At 46.0% G+C, this 27485-nt stretch overlaps 1 pseudogene; it reads right to left on the reverse strand.

Moving 5' to 3' along the window:
• Positions 1-3753: 3753 nt before the first annotated feature.
• LOC101146121 (uncharacterized) lies at positions 3754-8278 on the reverse strand (annotated as a pseudogene).
• Between the last annotated feature and the right edge of the window lie 19207 nt (positions 8279-27485).

Raw genomic sequence — 27485 nt, forward strand, 5'->3', positions numbered from 1 at the left:
GGTGTCAGTGGGATCCTTCAGATCAGCTAGTATCAGTAGGGTCCTTCAGATCCACTGGAGTCAGTGGGTCCTTTAGACCAGCTGAATGAATGGCATTCTTCAGACCAGTTGAGTTAGTGGGGCCTTTCAGACCAAGTTAGTCAGTGGAATCTTTCAGATCAGCTGGTGTCCATGGGGTTCTCAGCTGAGTAGTTTCCTCAGAATGCAGGACCTGAAGGACCATCTCAAAGGGAATTTTTTTTTTATTTTTTTAATTTTTTTTATTTTAGAGACAAGGTCTCACTATATTGTTCAGGCTGGTCTCAAAGTCCAGGGCTCAAGCAGTCCTTCCACCTCAGCCTCCCAAAGTGCTAGGATGACAGGCACAAACCGCCTCACCTAGCTCAAAGGGAAATCTTAATGTTTCATAATATTTAGGTGTTATCTATAGGATAGTTTAGGGGAATAATTTAAGGTCTACATGATTTTAGGACAATAGGCACCAAACAACCATGAAGAAGCAGGTCAGGGAGCAGGCTGACCTATTGATCAATGCTGAGTGTGCTGCAAGCTGGGTTAATTTTCATTTATCCCCTATCTTCTTCCTTGGTTACTTTTATAAAATTTATAGGGTCAGTGTCAGCTATGTTCCTAGGGTGGTCTTGAGCTCCTGGGCTCAAGCAATCCTCTGCCTCACCGTTCTGAGTTGCTGGGATTACAGGCTTGCACCATGCACGTGGCCCAGTGGGCAGAAGTTTAAGCAGTTTAAGTCCGTTCACTTTTCTTGAAAAGATAGACGCCAGATGTGCAAGTATATTCTGATTCATGTTCTGTGGTCAATGGTTTGGATGGATGATCAGGGACTTGGAAGGAACATGATTGGATAATTGGTGACAAGGAAATTTGGGGAAGAGGTATGTGGATAGACCTCTTGAATGGGAAAATAATGAAGATATTTGTGTCCCATGTGAATGCTTACTAGAGGGTAATCTCAGAAGTTATCTATTAAAATAATAAATTGATTGGATAACCCATTCTGTAGATACCAGTTAGCCTCATTCTCTAGGAACCCCTGCCATTGCCCAGTGGGCTTATGAATAAAGTGGCCATGGTGGCCAGGATGGACATTATGCATGGGCTTAGTAACATGGACTTCCACTCACCAAGGCTGACCTGGCTACAGCCACTGCTGAATGCCCTATCTGCCAGCAGCAGAGACCAACACAGAGTCCCTAATATGGCCTCATTTCCCAGCATGATCAGCCAGCTACCTGATGGCAGATTGATTACATTAGACTATTTTCATCTTGGAAGAAGCAGTATTTTGTTCTCATTGGAACAGAAATTTACTCTGGATAACAATTTTCCATCCTTACATACACAGCTTCTGCCAAAATTACCATTTGTGGACTTATAGAATGCTTTATCCATTGTCATGATATTCCACTCAGCATTGCTTCTGATTTAGGAACTCACTTCTCAGCAAAAGAAGTGTAGCAGTGAGCCCATCCTCATGGAATTCACTGGTCTTACCATGTTTCATGAACCAATGGGCTTGATAAGATGATAGGATTATTTGAAGATGCAGTTACAGCACCAGCTAGATGGCAATATATTGCAGGGCTGCAGCAATATGTTCTCCAGGGGGCTAAATGTGCTCTGAATCAGCATCCATCATATGGTGCTGTTTCTCCCATAGCCAAGATTCACTGGTCCAGGAATCAAGGGGTGGAAAAGGGAGCAGCACCACTCACTATTATCTCTAGTGACCCACTAGCAGAATTTTTGCTTCCTGTTTCTGAAACCTTATGCTATGCTGGTCTACTGGTCTTAGTTCCAATGGGAATAATTCTCCCACCAAGAGACAGCAATGATTCAATTGAACTGGATCTTAAGACTGCCACCCAGTCACTTCACCCTCCTTATACCTCTGAATCAACAGGCAAAGAAGGGAATTACTGGGCTCGTTGGTGATTGATCCTGTCTACCAAGGGGAAATTGGACTGCTACTTCACAATGAAGGTAAGGAGGAATATGCCTGGAATACAGGAGACCCCTGAGAGCATCTCTTAGTATTGTCATGCCTGTGATTAATGTCAATGGAAAACTACAACAGCCCAATCCAGGCAGGACTACTAACGGCCCAGTCCCTGCAGGAATGAAGGTTTGGTTCACTCTACTAGATAAAGAACCACAACCAGCTGAGTGAGGTGCTTGCTGAAGGCAAAGGACATACAGAATAGGTAGTGGAAAAAGGCAGTTATAAATATCAGCTATGACCACATGATCACTTACAGAAATGAAGACTGTAATTATCATAAGTACTTCTCTTTTTTTTAAATTTATTTTTTATTTTTAAATTAATTGTTATTAATAGAAATGGTGTATCACCATTTTGCCCAGGCTGGTCTCGGATGTACTCTCCTTGTTTTGTAATGAATATATATAAAATATCCTTGTTTTCTTTCCTCTCTTACTTCCTGTCTTGTAACATAAAATGTATTGACTCTATATCACAGTATTTAACTATTTTAAATTTTACATCATAGCGTTTAAGTTATGAGATATCGAGGAGAAGAACAAACATTATTTAAGGACTTTGCCTTCTCTTCTGGGGAAGAGGTAGTGCCTTTTCAGTTGTATGTAGAATGATTGTATCATGTTGGGTGGAATTATGACCTTGTCATTGTTTTTATTTGGAGAATAAGAATGGTTTCAGAAGATACATTTGGGTGTCAAGTTGACAAGGGGTGGACTTGTGACAGTTAATTTTATGTGCCAACTTGACTGGGCCATGGAATGCCAAAATATTTGGTTAAACATTATTCTGGATATACCTGTGAAGGTGTTTTTGGATGAGATTAACATTTGAATTGGTAAACTAAGTAATGCTGATTGTCCTCCCCAGGGTGAGTGGGGCTCATCCAATCCATGGAAGGGCTGACTAGAGTAAAAGGCCAAGTAAGGGAAAATTTACACTCTCTGTCTTTGAGCTAAGACATTATTCTTCTGGTTTTGGACCCATAGAGTCAGAATAAAACTTACACCATTGGATCTCCTGGTTCTAAGGCTTTCAGACTCAGACTAGAGTCCGACATATACGAGAGGGTCTTAAAAAGTGTATGAAAAATGCATATTATGAAAAAAACTATGCATGGATTAAAAAAATTTTGGCCCCAAAATAAATTCTTACTAACTTTATTATAACATGTCTGAACAGGATCTAGTTTGAGGCACTAGGAAGGGTAAGAAATCAGTTTGAAAAGAGCCCCTTGCTCTGTGGCTGGGTAGTGCTGGAGGTTAGCTTCCTCTAGGCCACTGAGCTCTCAGGTCACTGCAGAAGGCCTTATCTGCAGAGACTTCCCGTGCCAAGCAGGCCTGCCCCGTCAGAGAGAATGGCAGAAAGCTCGTGTGTGTCCTGGGGAGATGGTCAGAGGGAGTCACCTTCCAGCTGAACCCCAATAAGTACTTGTAGCTCACGGTGTAAACGCCCTCCAGAGGTTGCAGCTGTATACCCAAAGGTCCCGGCCAGCCCCTGTGCGCCCCTATGTTGACTGGGTTTGGGGAGAACACAGATGGGGGCGTAGGAGGTGTGTAGCCCTGACTCAGCTTCCTGGTTGCATCCTAGTCTAGTGTTGATGTTTGAAGTCACGTGGACGTGGCCTCCCCTTCGAGGCTGGTGAGGGCATTTGAGGGCAGTTGTGTGCTCCTGGCCTGGGGCTGTGCTTTTGTGGCCGTGTGTGTGTGTGTTGGCGGGGGAGGGAGGGAGGTACCCTAGTTGTGCACGGTACTCTGCAGCCCAGCGCCCTGCCGAGGCTTCTGCTGAGAGGTGACAGCGTGCTGGCAGTCCTCAGGGCCCTCGCTTGCTCTTGGCACCTCCTCTGCCTGGGCTCCCACTTTGGCGGCATTTGAGGAGCCCTTCAGCCCACCACTGCACTGTGGGAGCTCCTTTCTGGGCTGGCCAAAGCTGGAGCCCACTCCCTCAGCTTGCAGGGAGGTGTGGAGTGAGAGGCCCGAGCGGGAACCTGGACTGCGTGCGGCGCTTGCGGGCCAGCTGGAGTTCTGGGTGGGCGTGGGCTTGGCGGGCCCTGCACTTGGAGCAGCCGGCCAGCCCTGCCGGCCCCGCGCAATGACTTAGCACCCGGGCCAGTGGCTGCGGAGGGTGTACTGGGTCCCCCAGCAGTGCCAGCCCACCGGCGCTGCACTCGATTTCTCACCGAGCCTTAGCTGCCTTCCCGCGGGGCAGGGCTCGGGACCTGCAGCCCGCCATGCCTGAGCCTCCCACCCCCTCCATGGGCTCCTGTGCTGCCCGAGCCTCCCCGACGAGCACCACCCCCCGCTCCACGGCGCCCAGTCCCATCGACCACCCAAGGGCTGAGGAGTGCAAGCGCACTGCGCGGGACTGGCAAGCAGCTTCACCTGCAGCCCCGGTGCGGGATCTACTAGGTGAAGCCAGCTGGGATCCTGAGTCTGGTGGGGACGTGGAGAGCCTTTATGTCTAGCTCAGGGATTGTAAATACACCAATCAGCACCCTGTGTTTAGCTCAAGGTTTGTGAGTGCACCAATCGACACTCTGTATCTAGCTGCTCTGGTGGGGCCTTGGAGAACATTTATGTCTAGCTCAGGGATTGTAAATACACCAGTTGGCACTCTGTATCTAGCTCAAGGTTTGTAAACACACCAATCAGCACCCTGTGTTTAGCTCAAGGTTTGTGAATGCACCAATCGACACTCTCTATCTAGCTGCTCTGGTGGGGCCTTGGAGAACCTGTGTGTTGAAACTCTGCATCTAACTAATCTGATGGGGACGTGGAGAACCTTCGTATCTAGCTCAGGGATTGTAAACGCACCAATCAGCGCCCTGACAAAACAGGCCACTGGGCTCTACCAATCAGCAGGATGTGGGTGGGGCCAAGTAAGAGAATAAAAGCAGGCTGCCCGAGCCAGTATTGACAACATGCTCCGCTTCTCTTCTAAGCTGTGAAAGCGTTGTTTTTTCGCTTTTTGCAATAAATTTTTGTTACCGCTCGCTGTTTGGGTCCACGCTGCTTTTATGAGCTGTAGCACTCGCCACGAAGACCTGTAGCTTCAGTCCTGAGCCCAGCGAGACTACGGCAGACGCGCTGCCTTAAGAGCTGTAACACTCACGGCGAAGGTCTGCAGCTTCACTCTTGAGTTAGGGAGATCATGAACCCACCAGAAGGAAAAAACTCCGAACACATCTGAACATCAGAAGGGACAGACTCCGGACGTACCAGTTTAAGAGTTGTAACACTCACCGCGACGGTCCGTGGCTTCATTCTTGAAGTTAGTGAGACCAAGAACTCACCAATTCCGGATACACTGCGAGGCAGCAGCGTGTCTTACAGAGACAGAACCGCCATTCCCCTGCCATGTTCAGGCGGGTCGGCAGCCTTTCTTGGTTATTCTGAGTGGCCGTCGGGAAGGGCAGCCGCACCCCACCCAGGGAGCCAGAGTTGCTGGTCAGGAGCTGGAGCGAGGGCCGGCGGGCCTGGGTGTGTTTGTATTTGGGCTTTCTCTGGGGGTGGGGAGTGGTGGGTAAAGGTTGGCGTTTCCCTTGGAGATGCACCTTCTCTAGTGATGGGTGTGTTTGTATTTGGGCTTTCTCTGGGGGTGGGGAGTGGTGGGTAAAGGTTGGCGTTTCCCTTGGAGATGCACCTTCTCTAGTGATGGTGTTTGCAGGGTGAGTCTGATCCTGTGTGCCACCATGATCAAGGACAAGGAGTATTTTACAATTAACTTCTTAGTTCTTGTGAGTGTGGCTTATGACCTCCTTTGTGGTCTGTTGACTATAAAGTGCACCCTGACGTTAGAAATGATAAAATGGGAGAGTGTGCCTTAGCATCAGAGTCACCATCTGACGCTCTAGGACTGGGCAGAGCCCAGGTCCTCTTCTCTGGAGCACTCGGCCACCACCTTGCCGTGCAGGGGGCTCCCTCCCTCCCTTCCCTGCACACACTCGGTTACTTCTTTTCTAACTTCCATCCGCACAGCTTCCTGCCTCAACCTTTTCTGCCTTCTGCAGGAGCAGATGTTCGCAGAAGGAACACGGGAGGTGCCCAGAGTCGGTCTCCAGCATGAGGCTGAGCCTTCTGGCCTCGGTTTGACCCTGGGTGGCACTGTTAGCTGGAGACCACGAGAGCTGCCTTGGACGTGTGGGGCCAGCGTGCAGCGGCCCCTCACTCATGGAGCATTGTTGCAGCCGGGCAAGTCTGCCATTGTTCATCCTCTTAGTCTTGCTCCCAGCTGCGACTTGGCCTTATATGTTCTAGATGTAAGGCTTTTGTATGTGTGTGGTTTGTAAATATTTTGTTCCAGTCCATAGCTTATCTCTTACATCCTCTTAAGGGGGGTTTTGCAGAGAAAAGGTTTTCTTTTTTTTTTTTTCCAAATTTGGTGAAGTCTGATTTATCAATTTTTCTTTTTAAGGATCTGATTTTGGTGTCATGGTTAAGAATTCCTCAATGACTCCCAGGTCCCAAAGATTTTCTCCTACCTTTTCTTTGCTCTTTCTTTCCTTTTTCTTTCTTTCTTTTTTTTTTTTAGAGGGAGTCTCGCTCTTGTTGCCCAGGCTGGAGTGCAATGGCGTGATCTTGACTCCCTGCAATCTGTGCCTCCCTGGTTCAAGCAATTCTCTTGCCTCAGCCTCCGGAGTAGCTGAGATTACAGGTGTGCACCACCACACCTGGCCCAGGCTGCAGTGCAGTGGCAGGATCTCGGCTCACTGCAAGCTCTGCCTCCCAGATTCACGCCGTTCTCCTGCCTCAGCCTCCCGAGTAGCTGAGACTACAGGCGCCCGCCACCACGCCTGGCTAAATTTTTTGTATTTTTAGTAGAGATGGGGTTTCACCGTGTTAGCCAGGATGGTCTCGATCCCCTGATCTTGTGATCTGCCTGCCTCGGCCTCCCAAAGTGCTGGGATTACAGGCGTGAGCCACCGCACCTGGCTTCTCTGTTTAGTTTTCTATAACTTTTTTTTTTTTTTTTTATAGAGACAGTGTCTCATGTTCCTCAGGTTGGTCTTGAACTCCTGGTCTCAAGCCATCCTCCTGCCTCAGCCTCCCAAAGTGCTGGGATTACAGGCGTGACCCACTGCACCTGGCCAGCATTCTTTTTTTTTTTTTTTAAACTGTTGAACACTGTAATTATTAGGTAAAATTAATAGTACTTTACAATTGTATATATCACTTTACAGTTTACAAAGTTATTAAGCAGACATTTGTTTTGATGCCCCAAAATAAAATTTAACTTCTTTGGTCCTCCCTTCTCCCCTCCATCAAGGAAAGACTAAGGAACATTTAATCAGAAAAGGCAATATAAGTGTATGAATCTGTACAGAACTGCAAAGAATAAAGGGGAGGAGGGTAGGACCCTGAAGAGGGCCGCAGGGACTTCAGGAAGGAGAAAACCAGAGTGTTAAACGTGAGGAAAGCCCAGGGGTGACAGGGAGTTAGCCACCATAAGGGGCAGGTTGTATTCACTACATAAAAGGAGGGGCACACGGCATATGTTTCACATTCTAAAATAATACGGCAGTATCATAACTGAAGAGCTGAAGTTGAATTTTGTGGTTTCTCAGAACACAAGTAGATGACCACCAACCATGGTTTCTGAATAAACTGAGTTCAAAGTGCATCTGGTTGCAGCAGGGGGCTTCCTTGGACTCTGATACTAGAAATTTAACAAAGGTAATTCGAGGAGCTCCGGTTTCACATAGTGGTGGCATCCTAGGGGGCATCTATCGCATCAGTTAAGTTTAATATCTCACAATCATGGAAAAGGAGTTTCTGAGCAGGTAATACTTGGGCCATCTCTTGGAGATTCCTGCTGTAAGGACTGCAAGTTTCTCCAGAGAAAGCACTTGCCTGGGTATGACTCGGCCGGGCAAAAATTCACATTATGAAGCTGGTGGAAGGGGGAGAAGTATGCCTGGTGGGACCACATTCCCATAATTCTCTAACCTCACATCTCTGTAGAGTTCCCTCTGAACAAGGTCCAGGTATCTCCATTCCTCTTGAGTAAGGTGCACAGCCACATCCTCAGATGTCACAGACTGCTGATACCTGGCTGTCAGGAGCGCAGCTGCCTGATCTCCCGGGCTTTCCTCATGGGGAAGGGCAGGCACCTGGGGAACAGGTGGAACCCTAGTGAGTCCCTGTTCCATGTCGGTGTCCTGCACAAAGTGAGGCTTTGGAGTCAGACTCTCAGACTGGGTCCCAAAAACTGAAATCGGACACTTGGTGAGCCTGCTGCTTCCTGGGCTGGTATTTTCTCCATCCCTGTTCTGGAGGACGATGACCGTCGCAGCTCGCATCAGGACATGGCCACTGGGTCCTGATGGCGAGGCCCGCCCTCGGTCTGTGGGGTGAACTGGGGCTGAAGAGAAATAGGCCTTTGCACCCAAGCCTCTGCACACTCTTGGGGAAGGAAACCACTGTCCCATATTCTTTACATTATCCTTGTTATTTAGGATCTCCAGGATTGGCTTCAGTGTTAATGATTCTTTGTCATTATTTTCCTGTAAGAGTGCCCTTTTATCTAAAGATTTCAGTTCATTTATTTGACAAATCTTCAACCATATATATAAAAATATATAAATATATATATATACTTTTTGTTTGTGACAGAGTCTCATTCCATCACCCAGGCTGGAGTGCGGTGGCGTGATGTCAGCTCACTGCAACCTCCGCCTCCCAAGTTCAAGTGATTCTCCTGTCTCAGCCTCTGGAGTAGCTGGGATTACAGGTGTGTGCCACCACACCTGGCTAATTTTTGTATTTTTAGTAGAGATGGGGTTTCACCATGTTGGCCAGGCTGATCTTGAACTCCTGACCTCAGGTGATCTGCCTGCTTTGGCCTCTCAAAGAGCTGGGATTACAGGCGTGAGCCACCATGCCCATACTCAGCCATATCTTTGAATACTTTCCCATTCCAGTTGTTACATTCTTTTCTCAAAACACCAATCATGTTGTATCTCCTTGATCCATTTTCATCAGCGTCTCTGCAATTTTATCCCTTTGCACTTTTCCATTTTGTTTTGGGTGATTTTTTTCAAGACTGGCCTCCATGTACTACCTATGTTTTCATAGTATGTATTTGACTTCTTGCTGTTTCTATAATGAACTTTTCATTTTTGTGGTGGCTTTCCTGTTATTTCCAATTTCTCAGTTCTACCACATCACTTTTTTCTCTCTTTTTAAAAATATGCATCTGTTATTCTCCCTTGTATCTTTTTTTGAAAAAGCCCTTGCTTTCTTTAACTTTTGTGAGTATAGAAAAAATATGTCTGACATCTTTCTTCTGCTTGCTGGAATAACTTTCTAAAAATAGACTTTATTTTTATAGGACAGTTTTAGATTTACAGAAAAATTGAGCGTGTAGTACAGAGAATTCCCATACAGCTCCTACACGGTTTCCCCATTATTAATGTCTACATTAGGGTGGAACATTTGTTACAATCATGGAAGTGATGTCGATACATTACTATTAACTTAACGTCCATAATTTATTCAGATTCCCTTAGTTTTTACCTAATGTCGTTTTCCTGTTCCAGGGCCTCCTCCAGAATACCACATTACGTTTAGTTTTCATGTCTCCTAGGCTGCTCTTGGCTGTTACACTTTCTCAGACCTTCCTTGATTTTGATGACCTCGAAGTTTTGAGGAGTACTGGGAAAGAGTATTATAGGATGCCCCCTACTGGAATTTGTCAAATGTTTTTCTCATGATTATACAGGGATTCTGGCTTTTGGGGAGGAAGATCTCAGAGGTAAGTGCCATTCTCGTCTCATTGTATTACCATTATTTATTTATTTTTTAATTTTTATTTTTTGAAATGGAGTCTCACCCTGTCGCCCAGGCTGGAGTGCAATGGTGCGATCTTGGCTCACTGCAACCCCTGTCTCCTGGGTTCAAACGATTCTCCTGCCTCAGGCTCCTGAGTAGCTGGGATTACAGGTGTCTGCCACTACACCCAGCTAATTTTTTTTGTATTGTTTTTAGTAGAGACAGGGTTTCACCAGGTTGGCCAGGCTGGTCTCCAACTCCTGACCTCGTGATCCGCCCTCCTAGGCCTCCCAAAGTGTTGGGATTACAGGTGTGAGCCACCGCAGCTGGCCATATTAGCATGATTTATGACTGTTGATGCTGACTTTGATCACCTGCCCAAGGTTGTGTTTATCAGATTTCCCCACTGTAAATTTGCTCCCTGTCCCTTCCATACTGAAGTCTTAGGAAGGAAGTCACTATAAGCAGCCCATGCTTAAGGAGTGGGGAGTTCTGCTCCCCGTCCTTTACGATGGGACAGCTACATAATTTATTTGGAATTCTACAGAGAATGCTGGGGTAACTTTTTCTGAAGTGTTTTTTGATCATCTGTCTTTTGTTTGCTATTATTTTTCCCTTTTCATTGGGGAGTGGTTTTTGTTCATATGTATTAATTCAATTTGTTTGCTTATTTTGCAACTTAGCTCTCAAATAATTTGAGGGAAGGGATAGGGGATTTTTTTTTTAGAGGGAATTGGCAGTCCTGACTCCATCATGTTGTATCTAACCAAGAACCAAGTTGACATTTCCTCTGCTCGATTACTTCTCTCTCCCTCTTTTTTGCATCCCTCTTCCTCCACGCCACTTTTGGAAAAGCACCTCAGCTCCCTGTGGCTGTCAGGGCTTACAGGTAGATTTCATTCAGATATTTCATGTTTAATTACTTGTATTTAACTGACTCAACAGCGATAAAATTGGTTGTGTGGGCCCACCCTCCTCCCTTTGCCTCCCTCCGCCTCCCTCCAGGCAATTTTCTCCACTCTGGAATGGGGAAAATAAAGGAGGCATCCACACTGGCCTGTCATCAGCCCTGCCTCCCTGCTGCTGCGCACACTGGGGTCTTGTTGAGGGGTGTTCTCTGCTTCTTCCATAACCCTCCCAAGCCCCTAGTTTTCAAGGATTCTTAATTCCTTTAAGAATTTTAAGGGATCTGCTCCAGGTGACCTTCCCTGTTTTGGTTCCAATTTTCATTACACTTAGCAGATATTTCTTATGGTCAATTATCTGGGCTGTAGCCATTTTCTATTTTCATTGCAGATAAGATCTTCTTTTCTACTACTCATTTTACTGTTAATTTTGGTATATTCAGGAAAGGAATGAGTAAACATGCCTTTACTGTACCATCTTTTATGGGAACTGCTCATCCTTAATCTCTGTCTTCTTCAGCTTTGCTGGTGTGACTTGCTCTTGATTTTTCTCCTACTGCTGTGCTGTTTCTCAGGCTCCTTTTCCGGCTCCTGCACCTGCCTGTAAATTCTGCTATTCCCCAGGACTCTCTGACTGGCCCCTCTCCCCACCCACCCCACCCCTATTCTATAATGAGCTCCTACTCTACTTTGGGGCCTACAGAGGCCAGGCAGATAATGTGATTAAGTGAAGGGAAATATCATTTATTTTTTCTTCTCACTATTGACCTTGGCAGAGTCATTTATTTTTTCATAAGGTGTCTTCCATAGAAGCTTTTTTCATAACAATCTTGTAGGAATATTCTTTATTTCCATAAAGATATAGGTTCTCTCCAACTTTTTTTTTTTTTTTCTGAGACGGAGTCTCGCTTTGTCACCCAGGCTGGAGTGCAGTGGCATGATCTTGGCTCACTGCAACCTCTGCCTCCCGGGTTCAAGCAATTCTCTTGCCTCAGCCTCCTGAGTAGCTGGGACTACAGGCGCCCGCCACCACGCCCGGCTAATTTTTTGTATTTTTAGTAGAGACGGGGTTTCACAGTGTTAGCCAGGATGGTCTCCATCTCTTGACCTCATGATCCGCCCACCTCGGCCTCTCAAAGTGCTGGGATTACAGGTGTGAGCCACCACGCCCGGCAGGTTCTCTCCAACTTTTAATCTTGTTTTCGGTTTTTCACTTTTGACAGATGCAGGCTATAACATAATTCTCTTTACTCTTTTGCTACCAAAAGCACAGTGATAAATGATAACTGTTGACCTCAGACTCAGGGACAACAGGGAGTGGTGGAGAGTATGGAAAACCTTATAGAGTATGTTCCATGTAGAACTGCACGCTAGATATTCTGTTTTATTCAAAAGAAAATGGAAATATGGAGGGGTATGTGTGTGTATAACTTTCTATTTTTAATGTTTTGGCAACTAATTATACTGTGTAGCAATTGTTAAGACATGGAATCAACCTAGGTGCCCATCAGCAGTGAATTGGATAAAGAAAATGTGGTACATATGTACCATGGAATAGTATGCAGTCATAAAAAAGAATGAAATCGTGTCCTTTGCAGCAATGTGGATCAGCTGGAGGCCATTATCCTAAGTGATTAACACAGAAACTGAAAACCAAATATATTGCATGTTCTCACTTATAGGTGGGAGCTAAGCATTGGATAAATATGGACATGAAGATGGCAACAATAGACATTGGGGATGTGTTAGGCCATTCTTTTTTTTTTTTTTTGAGACGGAGTCTCACTCTGTCACCCAGGCTGGAGTGCAGTGGCACGATCTTGGCTCACTGTAACATTCGCCTCCTGGGTTCAAGCGATTCTACTGCCTCAGCCTCCTGAGTAGCTGGGATTACAGGTGCCTGCCACCATGCCTGGCTAATTTTTGTATTTTTAATAGAGATGGGATTTCACTATGTTGGCCAGGCTGGTCTCAAACCCCTGACCTTAGGTGATCCACCTGCCTCGGCCTCCCAAAGTGCTGGGATTACAAGCATGAACCACCGCGCCCTGCTATGTTAGGGTATTCTTGCGTTGCTCTAAAGTAATACCTGAGACTGGATAATTTATAAAGAAAAGAGGTTTAATTGGCTTATGGCTCTACAGGCTGTACAGGCATGGTGCTGGTATTTGCCCAGCTTCTGGGGAGGCCTTAGGGAGCTTTTACTCATGGCAGAAGGTGAAGGAGGAGCAGGCATGTCACATGACCAGAGCAGAAGCAAGAGAGTTAGAGTGGGAAGTGGCACACACTTTTGAAACACCAGATCTTGAGAGAACTCAGTCATCACCAAAGGGATGGTGCTAAGACATTCATGAGGGATTCGCTGTCATGATCCAAACACCTCCCACCAGGCCCCACTTCCAATATTGGAGATTACAATTCAACATGAGATTTGGTGGGGACATATATTCAAACTACATCAGGGGTCTACTAGAGAGGGGAGGGAGGCAGACAAGGGTTGAAAAACCACCTTTTGGGTACTATGGTCATTACCTCGGTGATGGGATCAATTGTCCCCAAACCTCAGCATCATTCAGTATACCTATGTAACAAACCTGCACGTTTACCCCCTGAATCTAAAATAAAAATTGAAATTATTAAAAAAAAGAATTGTAAGTCACTTCAAAAAAATGCTGTGTAGGCCAATACGACATAAGGTGAACCAAATAGATTTGCTGGTCAGGTTTGGCCATAGGCCACAAATTTAGAGCCTCTGGTTTGACGTGTTTTATCTCAGTGGCCTTCCTTTCTGACGGCTTCACTTGTGTGGTGGGAGGCTGAGGGTGGCCACTTGGGATTCATATATTTCTGCTCTCCCTTGTGAAGGGGTGAGGCGGAATTATGAGTAATTTATTTGCATGAGGCACCTCTTGGGAAATAACTCACCCAAAGAGAAGAAGGCACTTGGCAGGATACGCTCAACTCAGTAACAAAAATCTCAGGGTCAGAGTTGACGTGTGGCTCTCCTGTACTGCACTGTAACTCTGGGAGGGCCAGGACTGTGTCCATTTTGTTTACACCGTATAGGGTAAGCATAGAGCCTGGCCCAACTGTAGATACTCAATGAGTATTGGCTGACTGATTGAATTCATATTACTGCCCTGTGCATGTCCCCTAATTTGACGTTCACCTCAACCCTGATGAATTCATGTCTGGATCCCACAGGCCATATGTAAAAAATGCAGGAATCGTGTCACTGAAAACTCAGAAAGGCACTGGGAATGCTTTCACACTGCCTTGGTGCTCCCTAAAAAGAGTAAGCAAAAAATAAAAGGAAGTGTTTTCCTCCTCTCCATTCCTTTCCTCACTCTACATTGCTGTGCAGTTTTAGTCCTTGTGGGCCTCTGTGTAATGATGGGGGCCTCCCACCAGGAGATGACACTGCTGGGGTGTTCTGGTCCTCACTGTATAGTGTGGAAGGTGCTGAGTGCTAACAGACAGACGTGTTTATGAACACGGGGCTGGAGAGCCTAAGTGGGTGGAAGAAGAGAGCCAGAGAAACGTTAATAGGACCCCAGGTGCACCCACAGGATGGAAAAATATGCATTATACTTGGAGTTTGTGGAAGAGGCCACTAGCTGCTCACCAAATCCCAATTTTCTCATGTTTCTGGGTACACATCCTGTGGTTAGGTGTGGCCTGTGGTTGGGTTCCAGCCAAGAGAATATGAGTAGAAGTTATGTGTGCCACATGTAGGCCTGGCCCATACAAACCTCCTACTGTGTGGCTGTCCATGTTCTTTTCTCTCCTTGACACTGAGAGGAATGTGCTGAGGATGGCAGGGCCTTTGCTGTCCTCCTGGGTCTGTGAGGGGTGAGCCCCACTGACCATTTGGAACCATTTTGGACACTTTGTGTGGGAGAACAATACACTTCCATGGCAGGCACAATGGCTCATGCCTGTAATCCCAGCACTTGGGGAAGCGGGAGCAGGGACATCGCTGGAGCCCAGGAGTTGGACACCAGCCTGGGCAACATAGCGAGACCCTATCTGTATTAAGGAAAAACAAACACACACACTTCCATTATATTTGAGCCAAAATAGTTTTTAGGTGTATTTGTTATTGAAGTGAGCCTGCCTGACTAGTCCAGGGAGTCAGCACCTGCTACTAGGTACATCTGCAACATGGGCGTTCAGGAATGGAAGTGGAGGCTCAGAGGCCACTGAAGATTTTGAGAATACTAGTCAGCTATGACAAGGCACAAGGTGAAGAGATGCCCTGAGCCAGCGTGGGGTGCTTGGAAGGATTTTTAAAAGGGAAGGAAATATGAATGCAGCTTGTAGAGCTTTCTAGGAATAGCAGCAGGAAATGCAGCTTCCTGTAAAGTGATCTTTAAGCCCTCTAATTTGGACACAGAATTCAAAAAATACTGAAGCTCTTCCTAGAGAAAGAGTTGCAAAGTGTGTGACAAGGAAGCAGTCCAATCTATTTCTGAATAATGAAACTGCCCTACAATTTAGTGCTTAAAACAACAACGTTCATTTTGAAGAATTATCTCTCATGGTTCTGGGTGCTCACAAGGCTCAGAGAGGTGGTTCTCAGAGCGTCTTCTGTAGCTGCAGTCAGAAGGGGCTGGAGTCATCTTGAAAAGGTCTTCACTCAGATGTTTGGTACTGAATTCATGCTAATTGACAGCTGCAACCTCAGTGGGGGCTCAACCAGAACCCCAGGACATGGTCTGGGCTTCCCCACAGCATGGCATCTGGGTTCCAAGGGTGAGTGTCCCAAGAGGACTGGACAGATGCAGGATTGCCCCCACCTTCCCTCCCCTCCCCTTCCTTTCCTTTCCTTCCTTTCTTTCTTTTTCAGAGTCTCGTTCTGTCACCCAGGCTGGAGTGCAGTGGTGTGATCTCGGCTCACTGCAAGCTCCACCTCCTGGGTTCACGCCATTCTCCTGCCTCAGCCTCCGGAGTAGCTGGGACTACAGGCGACCACCACCACACCCGGCTAATTTTTTATATTTTTAGTAGAGACAGGGTTTCACCGTGTTAGCCAGGATGGTTTCTATCTCCTGACCTCGTGATCTGCCCGCCTCAGCCTCCCAAAGTGCTGGGATTTCAGGCACCCACCACCATGCGAGCTAATTTTTTGTATTTTTAGTGGAGACAGCGTTTCGCCATGTTGGCCAGGCTGGTCTTGAACTCCTGCCCTCAGGTGATCCACCTGCCTCAGCCTCCCAAAGTGCTGGGATTACAGGCGTGAACCACCGCACCTGGCCAGGATTACCTTTTCTTTTTTCCCTCCCCTCTCCTCCCCTCTCCTCTCCTCACCTATTAAGCTAGGAAGTCTAAGGATTGCCTTTTCTAATCTAACTTTGAAAGTCAAACAGACTCCACTGTGTTCTCTATTGGTTGTAGCGATCACAAATTCCCGAGCCACATTCAAGGGAAGAGGTGGCATAGACCCCACCTCTCAATGGGAGGAGGGTCAAATAATTTTGGGACATGTTTATTTTTTATTTTATTTTATTTTTTTTGAGACAGAGTCTTGCTCTGTCGCCCAGGCTGGAGTGCAGTGGCGTGATCTCGGCTCACTGCAAGCTCTGCCTCCCGGGTTCACGCCATTCTCCTGCCTCAACCTCCCGAGTAGCTGGGACTACAGGCACCAGCCACCACGCCTGGCTAATTTTTTGTATTTTTCTTTTAGTAGTGACGGGGTTTCACCATGTTAGCCAGGATGGTCTCGATCTCCTGACCTCGTGATCCGCCTGCCTTGGCCTCCCAAAGTGCTGGGATTACAGGCGTGAGCCACCGCGCCCGGCTGGGACATGTTTATTTTTTAAAAAGCTTTTAGTTTAGGTTGAAGGGTACATGTGCAGGTTTGTTATGTAGGTAAACTTATGTCACAGGGGGTTTGTTGTACAGATTATTTCATCACCAACGTACTAAGCCTAGTACCCAATAGTTATTTTTTCTACTGCTATCCCTCCTCCCACCTCCACCCTCAGGTAGGCCCCAGTGTCTGTTGTTCCCCTCTTGGAGTCCATGTGTTCTCTTCATTTAGCTCCCACTTATATGTGGTATTTGGTTTTCTGTTCCTGTGTTAGTTTGCTAAGGATAATGGTCTCTAACTCTATCCATGTTCCTGCAAAGGACATGATCTCATTCTTTTTTATGGCTACATCAATTTAGGTTGATTCCATGTCTTTGCTATTGTGAATAGTGCTGCAGTGAACATATGTGTGCATGTCTCTTTATGGTAGAACTATTTATATTCCTCTGGGCATATACCCAGTAATGAGATTGCTGGGTTGAATGGTAGTTCTCTTTTATTTGAGACAGTTTCCCTTTGTTGCCCAGGCTGGAGTGCAGTGGTGCGATCTCGGCTCACTGCAACCTCTGCCTCCCAGGTTCTAAGAGATTCTCCTGCCTCAGCCTCCGGAGTAGCTGGGATTACTGGCGCACATCCCCACGCCTGGCTAATTTTCTATTTTTGGTAGAGATGGGGTTTTGCCATGTTGGCCAGGCTGGTCTCCAACTCCTGACTTCAGGTGATCCACCCGCCTTGGCCCCCTAAAGTGCTGGGATTACAGGCGTGAGCCACTGTGCCCGGCTGGTAGTTCTTGTTTTAGCTCTTTGAAGAAATGCCACACTGCTTTCCACAATAGTTGAACTAATTTACACTCCCACCAACAGTGTATAAGCCTTCTCTTTTTTCTGCGAACTTGCCAGCATCTGTTATTTTTTTGACTTTTTTTTTTGAGACAGAGTGCCACTCTTTCACCCAGGCTGAAGTGCAGTGGCACGACCTCTGCCCACTGCAACCTCCGTGTCCTGGGTTCAAGCGACTCTCTTGCCTCAGCCTCCCAAGTAGCTGGGATTACAGGCCTTGCCATCACACCTGGCTTTTTTTTTTTTTTTTTTTTTTTTTTTTAAGTAGAGATGGGGTTTCACCATGTGGGCCAGGCTGGTCTTAAACTCCTGACCTCAAGTGATCCATCTGTGTTGACTTCCCAAAGTGCTAGGATTACAGATGTGAGCCACTGTGCCTGGCCTACTTTTTAATAATAGCCATTCTGACTGGTGTGAGATGGTATCTCATTGTGGTTTTGATTTGCATTTTCTCTAAAGATCAGTGATATTGAGCTTTTTTAAAAGTTCTTTGGCTGTCTTCTTTTGAAAAGTTTCTGTTCATGTCCCTTTGCCCACTTTTTAATGGAGTTGTGTTTATTGCTTGTAAATTTAAGTTCCTTATAGATGTTGGATATTAGAACTTTGTCAGATGCATGGTTTGCAAAATTTTTCTCCCATTCTTTAGATTATGTGTTTACTCTATTGATATTGTCTTTTGCTGTATAGAAGCTCTTAAGTTTAATTAGATGCCATTTGTCAATTGTTGCTTTTGTTGTGATTGCCTTTGGCATCTTTGTCATGAAATTTTTCCCAGTTCATGTGTCCAGAATGGTATTGCCTAGGTTGTCTTCCAGGGTTTGTACAGTTTTGGGTTTTACATTTAAGTCTTTAATCCATCTTGAGTTGATTTTCGTAAATGGTGTGAGGAAGGGGTCCAGTTTTAATCTTCTTCATATGGCTAGCTAGTTATCCCAGTACCATTTATTGAATAGGGAGTTATTTTGCCATTCTTGATTTTGTCAGCTTTGTCCAAGATCAGATGGTTGTAGGTTTGCATCCTTATTTCTGGGCTCTCCTTATATTCTGTTCCATTGGTCTATGTGACCGTTTTTGTAGCAGTACCATGCTGCTTTGGTTACTGTAGCCCTGTAGTATAGTTTGAAGTTGGGTAACATGGTGCCTCCAGCTTTGTTCTTTTTGCTTAGGATTGCCTTGGCTATTTGGGCTTGTTTTTGGGTCCATATGAATTTTAAAATAGTTTTTTCTAATTCTGTGAAGAATGTCGTTGGTAGTTTGGCAGGAATAGCATTGAATCTGTAAATTGGTTTGGGCAGTATTGGCCATTTTAATGATATTGATTCTTTCTATCCACAAGAATGGAATGATTTTCAATTTGTCTGTGTCATCTCTGATTTTTTAGAGCAGTATTTTATAATACTCATTGAAGAGATCTTTCACCTTCCTGGTTAGCTGTATATATTCCTAGGTATTATGTTCTTTTTGTGGCAATTATGAATGGGATTGCATTCCTGATTTGGTTCTCAACTAGGTTGTTGTTTTTGTATAGGAATGCTGGTGATTTTTATATGTTGATTGTGTATCCTGAAACTTTGCTGAAGTTATTTATAAGTTTAAGGGGTTTTGGGCCAAGACTATGGGGTTTTCTAGATATAGAATCATATCATCTGCAAACAGGGATAGTTTGACTTCCTCTCTTCCTATTTGGTTGGCCTTATTTCTTTGTCTTCCCTGATTGCTCTGGCCAGTACTTCCAATACTATGTTGAATAGAAATGGTGAGAGAGGGCATCCTTGTCTTGTGCTGGTTTTTAAGGGGAATGCTTCCAACTTTTGCCCATTCAGTATGCTGTTGATTGTAGGTTTGTCATAGGTGACTAATTATTTTGAGGTATGTTCCTTCAATACCTAGTTTATTGAGAGATTTTTTTTTTTAACATGAAGTGATGTTGAATTTTATCAAAAGCCTTTTCTACATCTTTTGAGATAATCGTGTGGTTTTTGTCTTTAGTTCTGTTTATGTGATGAATCACATTTATTGATTTGTGTATGTTGAACCGACCTTGCATCCCAGGGATAAAGCCCACTTAATCATGGTGGATAAGCTTTTTGATGTGCTGCTGGATTCAGTTTGCAAGTATTTTGTTGAGGATTTTGCATTGATAGTCATCAAGGATATTGGCCTGAAGTTTTCTTTTTTTTCTTGTGTCTCTGTCAGGTTTTGGTATCAGGATGATGCTGATTGCATAGAATGAGTTGGGGAGGAGTCCCTCCTCCTCAGTTTTTTGGGTTAGTTTCAGTAGGAATGGTACTACCTTGTCTTCATACATCTGGTATAATTTGGCAATAAATCCATCTGGACCTGAGCTTTTTTGTAGTTGGTAGGCTATTTATTACTGATTCAATTTTGGAGCTCATTATTGGCCTGTTCAGGCAGTTTGTTCCTGGTTTAGTCTTGGGAGGGTGTATGTGTCCAGGAATTTATTAATCTCTTCTAGGTTTTCTAGTTTGTGTGTATAGAGATATTGGTAGTAGTTTTTTGCTGGTTGTTTGTATTTCTGGGGTGTCAATGGTAACATCCCCTTTGTTATTTCTAATTGTGTTTATTTGAATCTTCTCTCTTTTCTTCTTTATTAGTAGCCTATCTATCTTATTTACTTAAAAAAAAAACCCTCCTGGATGCGTTGATCTTTGAATGGTTTTTTGTATGTCAATCTCCTTCAGTTAAGCTCTGATTTTGGTTATTTCTTGTCCTCTGCTAGCTTTGGGGTTGGTTTGCTCTTGCTTTTCTAGTTCTTTTAGTTGTGATGCTAGGTTGTTAATTTGAGATCTTTCTAACATTTTGTTGTGGGCATTTAGTGTTGTAAGTTTCCCTCTTAACACTGCCTTACCTGTGTCCCAGAGATTCTGGTAGGTATTATCTTTGTTCTCATTTGTTTTAAAGAACTTCTTAATATCTCCCTTAATTTTATTATTTATTTACCCAAAAGTCATTCAGGAGCAGGTTGTTTGATTCCATGGTTTTGAGTGATTTTTTTAAAGTCTTGGTTTCTATTTTTATTGCATTGTGGTCTGACAGTGTGTTTGTTATGATTTCAGTTTTTTGCCATTTGCTGAGAATTGTTTTGTGTCTGATTGTGTGGTCAGTTTTAGAGTATGTGCTATGTGGCAATGAGAAGAATGCATAGTCTGTTGTTTTCGGGTGGAGAGTTCTGTAGATCTCTATCATATCCATTTGGTCCAATGCTGAGTTCAGGTCCTGAATATCTTTGTTAATTTCTTGTCTTGATGATCTGTCTAATACTGTCAGTGGAGTGTTGAAGCCTCCAACTATTATTCTGTGGGAGTCTAAGTCTCTTTGTAGGTCTCTAAGAACTCGCTTTATGAATTTGAGTGCTCCTGTGTTGGGTGCATTTATATTTAGGATAGTTATATCTTCTGGTTGAATTTAACACTTTACCATTATGTAATGCCCCGGTCTTTTTTGATCGTTGATGGTTTAAAGTATATTTTGTCTGAAATTAGAATTACAATCCCTGATTTTTTTCTGATTTCCATTTGCTTGATAGATTTTTCTGCATCCCTTTATTTCAAGCCTATAGGTGTCATTGTGTGTGAGATGGATCTCTTGAAGACAGCATAAGGTCTTGCTTTTTTATCCAGCTTGTCACTTTGTGCCTTTTAAATGGGGGTATTTAGCCCATTTACATTTAAGGTTATTATTGATATGTGTGGATTTGATCCTGTGTTGTTAGCTGGTTATTATGCTGGTTTATTTGTGTGGTTGCTTTATGGTGTCACTAGTCTGTATACTTAAGTGTCTTTTTGTTTTGTTTTTTTTTCTTCCTTTTTTTTATTTTATTTTTTTATTTTTTATTGATCATTCTTGGGTGTTTCTCGCAGACGGGGATTTGGCAGGGTCACAGGACAATAGTGGAGGGAAGGTCAGCAGATAAACAAGTGAACAAAGTTCTCTGGTTTTCCTAGGCAGAGGACCCTGCTGCCTTCCGCAGTGTTTGTGTCCCTGGGTACTTGAGATTAGGGAGTGGTGATGACTCTTAACGAGCATGCTGCCTTCAAGCATCTGTTTAACAAAGCACATCTTGCACCGCCCTTAATCCATTCAACCCTGAGTGGATACAGCACATGTTTCAGAGAGCACAGGGTTGGGGGTAAGGTCACAGATCAACAGGATCCCAAGGCAGAAGAATTTTTCTTAGTACAGAACAAAATGAAAAGTCTCCCCTGTCTACCTCTTTCTACACAGACACGGCAACCATCCAATTTCTCAATCTTTTCCCCACCTTTCCCCCCTTTCTATTCCACAAAACCGCCATTGTCATCATGGTCCGTTCTCAATGAGCTGTTGGGTACACCTCCCAGACGGGGTGGTGGCCGGGCAGAGGGGCTCCCCACTTCCCAGTAGGGGCGGCCGGGCAGAGGCGCCCCCTCACCTCCCGGACGGGGGGGCTAGCCGGGCGGGGGGCTGACCCCCCCCCACCTCCCTCCCGGACGGGGCGGCTGGCTGGGCGGGGGGGCTGACCCCCTCACCTCCCTCCCGGACGGGGCGGCTGGCCGGGCGGGGGGCTGACCCCCCCCACCTCCCTCCCGGACGGAGCGGCTGGCCGGGCAGAGGGGCTCCTCACTTCCCAGTAGGGGCGGCCAGGCAGAGGCGCCCCTCACCTCCCGGATGGGGCGGCTGGCCAGGTGGGGGGCTAACCCCCCCACCTCCCTCCGGGACGGGGTGGCTGGCCGGGCAGGGGGCTGACCCCCCCCACCTCCCTCCCGGAGGGGGCGGCTGGCCGGGCGGGGGGCTGACCCCCCCACCTCCCTCCCGGACGAGGTGGCTGCCGGGCGGAGACGCCCCTCACTTCCCAGACGGGGTGGCTGCTGGGCGGAGGGGCTCCTCACTTCTCAGACGGGGCGGTTGCCAGGCAGAGGGTCTCCTCACTTCTCAGACGGGGCGGCTGGGCAGAGACGCTCCTCACATCCCGGACGGGGCGGCAGGGCAGAGGTGCTCCCCACATCTCAGACGATGGGCGGCCGGGCAGAGACGCTCCTCACTTCCCAGATGTGATGGCGGCTGGGAAGAGGCGCTCCTCACTTCCTAGATGGGATGGCGGCCGGGCAGAGACGCTCCTCACTTTCCAGACTGGGCAGCCAGGCAGAGGGGCTCCTCACATCCCAGACGATGGGCGGCCAGGCGGAGACGCTCCTCACTTCCCAGACGGGGTGGCGGCCGGGCAGAGGCTGCAATCTCCGCACTTTGGGAGGCCAAGGCAGGCGGCTGGGAGGTGGAGGTTGTAGCAAGCCGAGATCACGCCACTGCACTCCAGCCTGGGCACCACTGAGCACTGAGTGAACGAGACTCCGTCTGCAATCCCAGCACCTCGGGAGGCCAAGGCTGGCAGATCACTCGCGGTTAGGAGCTGGAGACCAGCCCGGCCGACACAGCGAAACCCCGTCTCCACCAAAAAAATACGAAAACCAGTCAGGCGTGGCGGCGCGCCCCTGCAATCGCAGGCACTCGGCAGGCTGAAGCAGGAGAATCAGGCAGGGAGGTTGCAGTGAGCTGAGATGGCAGCAGTACCGTCCAGCTTCGGCTCGGCATCAGAGGGAGACCGTGGAAGGAGAGGGAGAGGGAGAGGGAGAGGGAGAGGGAGAGGGAGAGGGATTAAGTGTCTTTTTGTATTGGCTGGTAATGGCCTTTCCTTTGCATATTTAGTGCTCCCTTCAGGACCTCTTGTAAGGCAGGTCTGATGGTAACAAACTCTCAGCATTTGCTGATCTGAAAAGGATCTTATTTATCCTTTGCTTAGGAAGCTTAGTTTGGCTGGATATGAAATTCTTGGTTGAAGATTTTTTTTCTTTAAGAATGTTGAGGCCGGGCGCAGTGGCTCGTGCCTGTAATCCCAGCACTTTGGGAGGCTGAGGCGGGCAGATCACGAGGTCAGGAGATCAAGACCATCCTGGCTAACATGGTGAAACCCCGTCTCTACTAAAAATACAAAAAATTAGCCAGGCGTAGTGGTGGGCGCCTGTAGTCCCAGCTACTGGGGAGGCTGAGGCAGGAGAATGGCGTGAACCCGGGAGGCGGAGCTTGCAGTGAGCCGAGATCGCGCCACTGCACTCTAACCTGGGCGACAGAGCCAGACTCCGTCTCAAAAAAAAAAAAAAAAAAAAAAAAAGAATGTTGAATATAGGCCTCCAATCTCTTCTGGCTTGTAGGGTTTTTGCTGAAATCTATTAGCTTGATGGGGCTCCCTCTGTAGGTGACCTGCCCTTTCTCTCTAGCTGCCTTTAACATTCTTTCATTTTGACCTTGGAAAATCTGATGATTATATGTCTTGGGGATGATCTTCTTGTGTAGAATATTGCAGGGGTTCTCTGTATTTCCTGAATTTGACTGTTGACCTCTCTAGGGAGGTCGAGGAAATTTTCATGGACAATATCCTGAAATATGTTTTCCAAGTTGTTCACTTTCTCCCCATCCCTTTCGGGGATGCCAGTGATTTGTAGATTTGGCCTCTTTACATAATCCCATATTTCTCAGGAGTTTTGCCATTCGTTTTCCTTCTTTTCTCTTTATTTTTGTCTGGCTATCTTATTTCAGAGTGCCAATTTTTAAGTTCTGCAATTCTTTCCTCAGCTTGGTCTCTTCTGCTGTTAATACTTGTTATTGCATTGTGAAATTCTTTTATTTTTTATTTTATTTTATTTTTGAGACAAAATCTCACTCTGTTGCCCAGACTGGAGTACAGTGGCATGATCTTGGCTCACTGCAGCCTCTACCTCCCAGGTTCAAATGATTGGCATGTCTCAGCCACTTGAGTAGCTGGGATTACAGGCGTATGCCACCATGTCCAGCTAATTTTTGCAGTTTTAGTAGAAAAAGGGTTTCACTATTTGGCCCGGCTGGTCTTGAACTCCTGGCCTCAAGTGGTCCACCTGCATCAGCCTCCCAAAGTGCTGGGATTACAGGCATGAGCCACTGTGCCTGGCTGCACTGTAAAATTCTTGTAGTGTGTTTTTCAGCTCTATCAGATCAGTTAGGTTCTCTTTTTTACTGGTTATTTCATCTGTCAGGTTCTGCATCATTTTATTGTGATTCTTAGTTTCCTTGGATTGGGTTTTGCCATTCTCCTGAATCTCAATGATCTTCATTCCTATCCATATTCCGAATTCTATTTCTGTCATTTCAGCCAACTCAGCCTCATTAAGAACCCTTGTTAGAGAACTAGTGAGGTTGTTTGGTGGACATAGGACAGTCTGGCCATTTGAGTTGTTGGAGTTCTTGCATTGGTTCTTTCTTTTTCTCTGTGTGTGGGTGCTCCTTTAACTGTTGGGCTGCCTCTGATTGAAGGGGCCAGGTAAGGGCATGGTGGTTGTGCTGGAGTCCCAGGCCAGACAGCCCTTCCCAGTGAGCAGAAGGTACATGCATTGGGATTCATCAAGAAAACAACTCGACCCACAGAGAACAGAGAAAACAAGACAGGATGACCACCCACCCGGGAGTGACACCTAGTAACAACCTCAGTTCAAAAATCTGCTGAGGGTGCTGCTTTCAGCTGAAATGAACATGAGGGTGTGGGGAAAGCCCTCCTTAGGAAGAAGGCTTTTTAGGTCTTAGTGAGTCCAAAAAAGAGGAGTGGCAGAAGTCATAAAAGAGGCACACGATGGAAATGTCTATCCTTTTTAATATCATGGAGGCTGCTAGAGTTCTAACTAGGGAGAGCTCACCAACTAACAAGGCACTGAAGAGCCCACAGCTTGGGGCTCATGGGGACAAGGTCAGGAGATGGTGGGAGGGGATGCAAATTTAAAAGTTCCACCTACGAGGATCCCGATATGGCAAGTACAAAATGCCCAATTAACCTTTTTCTACATGTTTTCTTCCAATGGTGTTTAAGTTCACAGGACATAGACTTTTTTTTTTGACAGGGTCTCATTCTATTGCCCAGGCTGGAGTGCAGTGGTGTGATCACAGCTCATTGCAGCCTTGACCTCCAGGGCTCAAGTGATCCTCCCACCTCAGCCTCCTGAGTAGCTGGGACTACAGACATGCTCTAGCATGCCTGGCATTCTTTTTTTTGTGTGTGTGGAGATAGGGTCTCACCATGTTGCCCAGGCTGATCTCAAACTCCTGAACTCAAGCAACCCTCCTGCTTTGGCCTCCCAAAGTATTGGTATTACAGGTGTGAGCCACCACACCCTGGCCCACAGGGACATGGATTCTGAACAACTGGCATAAATCGACTGGCCTCAAGGTAAGGTTTTAAACTAAGCTTAAGCTTTTCTGTTGCCCTCAGATACCACTGAATTTCTTCTTCAGATTTTGGTGACATTAAGTGGTGGTTTCTGGAAATATAATTTTAATTTTGCCTGGGATGATTGTCTTGGGGTCTGGGGATAGCTCATTTTCTAAATTTTGTGGTTGTGGGGCTGGTGTTGCAATATTCTTGTGTCTCATTAACTTTCCGGAATTTTAAAAACAGACTCATGGAAGGTTTGCCTCAGAACTCAGTCTTTGAAGCCTTGGAGGAACTAACCTGTTCCAGCCCAGGCTGCAGCTTTGGAAGGGACCACAACTCTGCCCAGGGATTGGAAACCCACTAGCTGGGATTAAACAGAACACAAATTGGAACTGATGGTTTTGTGACTTTAACATAGACACTTCGGGCTTCAATTACTTTTGACTTTAATGTCATAGTTTCAGTTTGCAATGGGATTTGAACTTTAATTTTGGAGTTTGATTAATGGGAGGGTTATTTGTTGTTCAAATTTGAAAATGGGAGGGTTATTTGTTGTTCAAAACCTTTATTGTTGGCAATCCGTTGTTGGAGCTTCTTAATACCATCATTTAATCTCATTGTGGATCTCCGACAGCTACTTAGATAACATGGCTGGATGAAATTTTATTTTATTTATTTTTGAGACAGGGTCTCACTCTGTTGCCCAGGCTGGAGTGCAGTGGTGTGATCATAGCTCATTGCAGCCTCAAAATCCTGGGCTCAAGTTATCCTCCTCCCTTGGCCTCCTGAGTAGCTGGGACTACAAGTGCATGCCACTATGCCTGACTAATTTTTTAACTTTTTGTAGAGATGAAATCTTGCTATGTTCCCCAGGCTGGTCTTGAACTCCTGGCGTCAAGTGATCCTCTCTTTTTGGTCTACCAAAGTGCTGGGATTACAGCACTTTGGCATGAGCCGCTATGCCTGACCAGTGAAATTTGAGGTGGGAAACGGAGCACCCAGGCTGAAGTGCAATGCTGTGGTCATAGCTCACTGCAGCCTTGAACTCCTGGGCTCAAGCAATCCTCCTGCCTCTCAGCCTCCTGAGTAGCTGGGACCACAGGCTGGCTAATTTTTAAACTTTTTTGTAGAGATGAGGTCTCCCTATGTTGCCTAGGCTGGTCTTGAACTCCCAGCCTCAAGCAATCCTCCCACCTCAGCCTTCTGAGTTGCTGGGATTACAGGTGTGAGCCACTGCTCCTGGCAATGTATTTCAATTTCGTGGCAAAATTGCAGAAATGAACATAAAACACAGGTGAGGATAGGAGAGTCTAACTTTTCTGGCAAGATCAGGCAGTGTTGAGTTCCAAGGAAAAGGAGAAGGAACCCTGGACACATTGATAAGGCGTCCTCTTTTCCTTGGTATTAACTGAAGCATGCTCTTGATGGGGAGGAAGCTGCTGCTACTGCTGCCGTGTTTGGTGTTTGGAGAAGTTAATATGGTTTGTTATTTGTTAAAAGCTTACTGAGTACCAGGTATATGCTGAATGCTTAGCATACGTTATTTTGTTTAATCTTGGCCAAATGGGCCCTGACAGTGATAGCTGTGTCTGAAGTAGGTGCTATTATTCCCATCTTACACCTGATGAAGATGGAGCTCAGAGAGGCAAAGCAACTTTTTCAAGGTCACACGGCTAAAATGAAAGGTAATGAATGGTTTGAATTCACTTTGGCACATTCAATCAACCAATCCTCAGATACTCACTGAGCGTGTTGTATCAGCCATTATTTTTAGTTGCAAGCAGTAGAAACCAACTCTGGCTGAGTGTAGCAGAAGATGAATTTATTAAAGGGACCCTGGATTGCTCACGGAAATTCCAGGGGAGCTACAGAGCCATTGTGGAAGCTTCCTAGCAGGGACAATGGTCAGAACC

This window comes from Gorilla gorilla, chromosome 10, assembly GCF_029281585.2.
Source record: "Gorilla gorilla gorilla isolate KB3781 chromosome 10, NHGRI_mGorGor1-v2.1_pri, whole genome shotgun sequence".
NCBI lineage: Eukaryota > Metazoa > Chordata > Mammalia > Primates > Hominidae > Gorilla > Gorilla gorilla.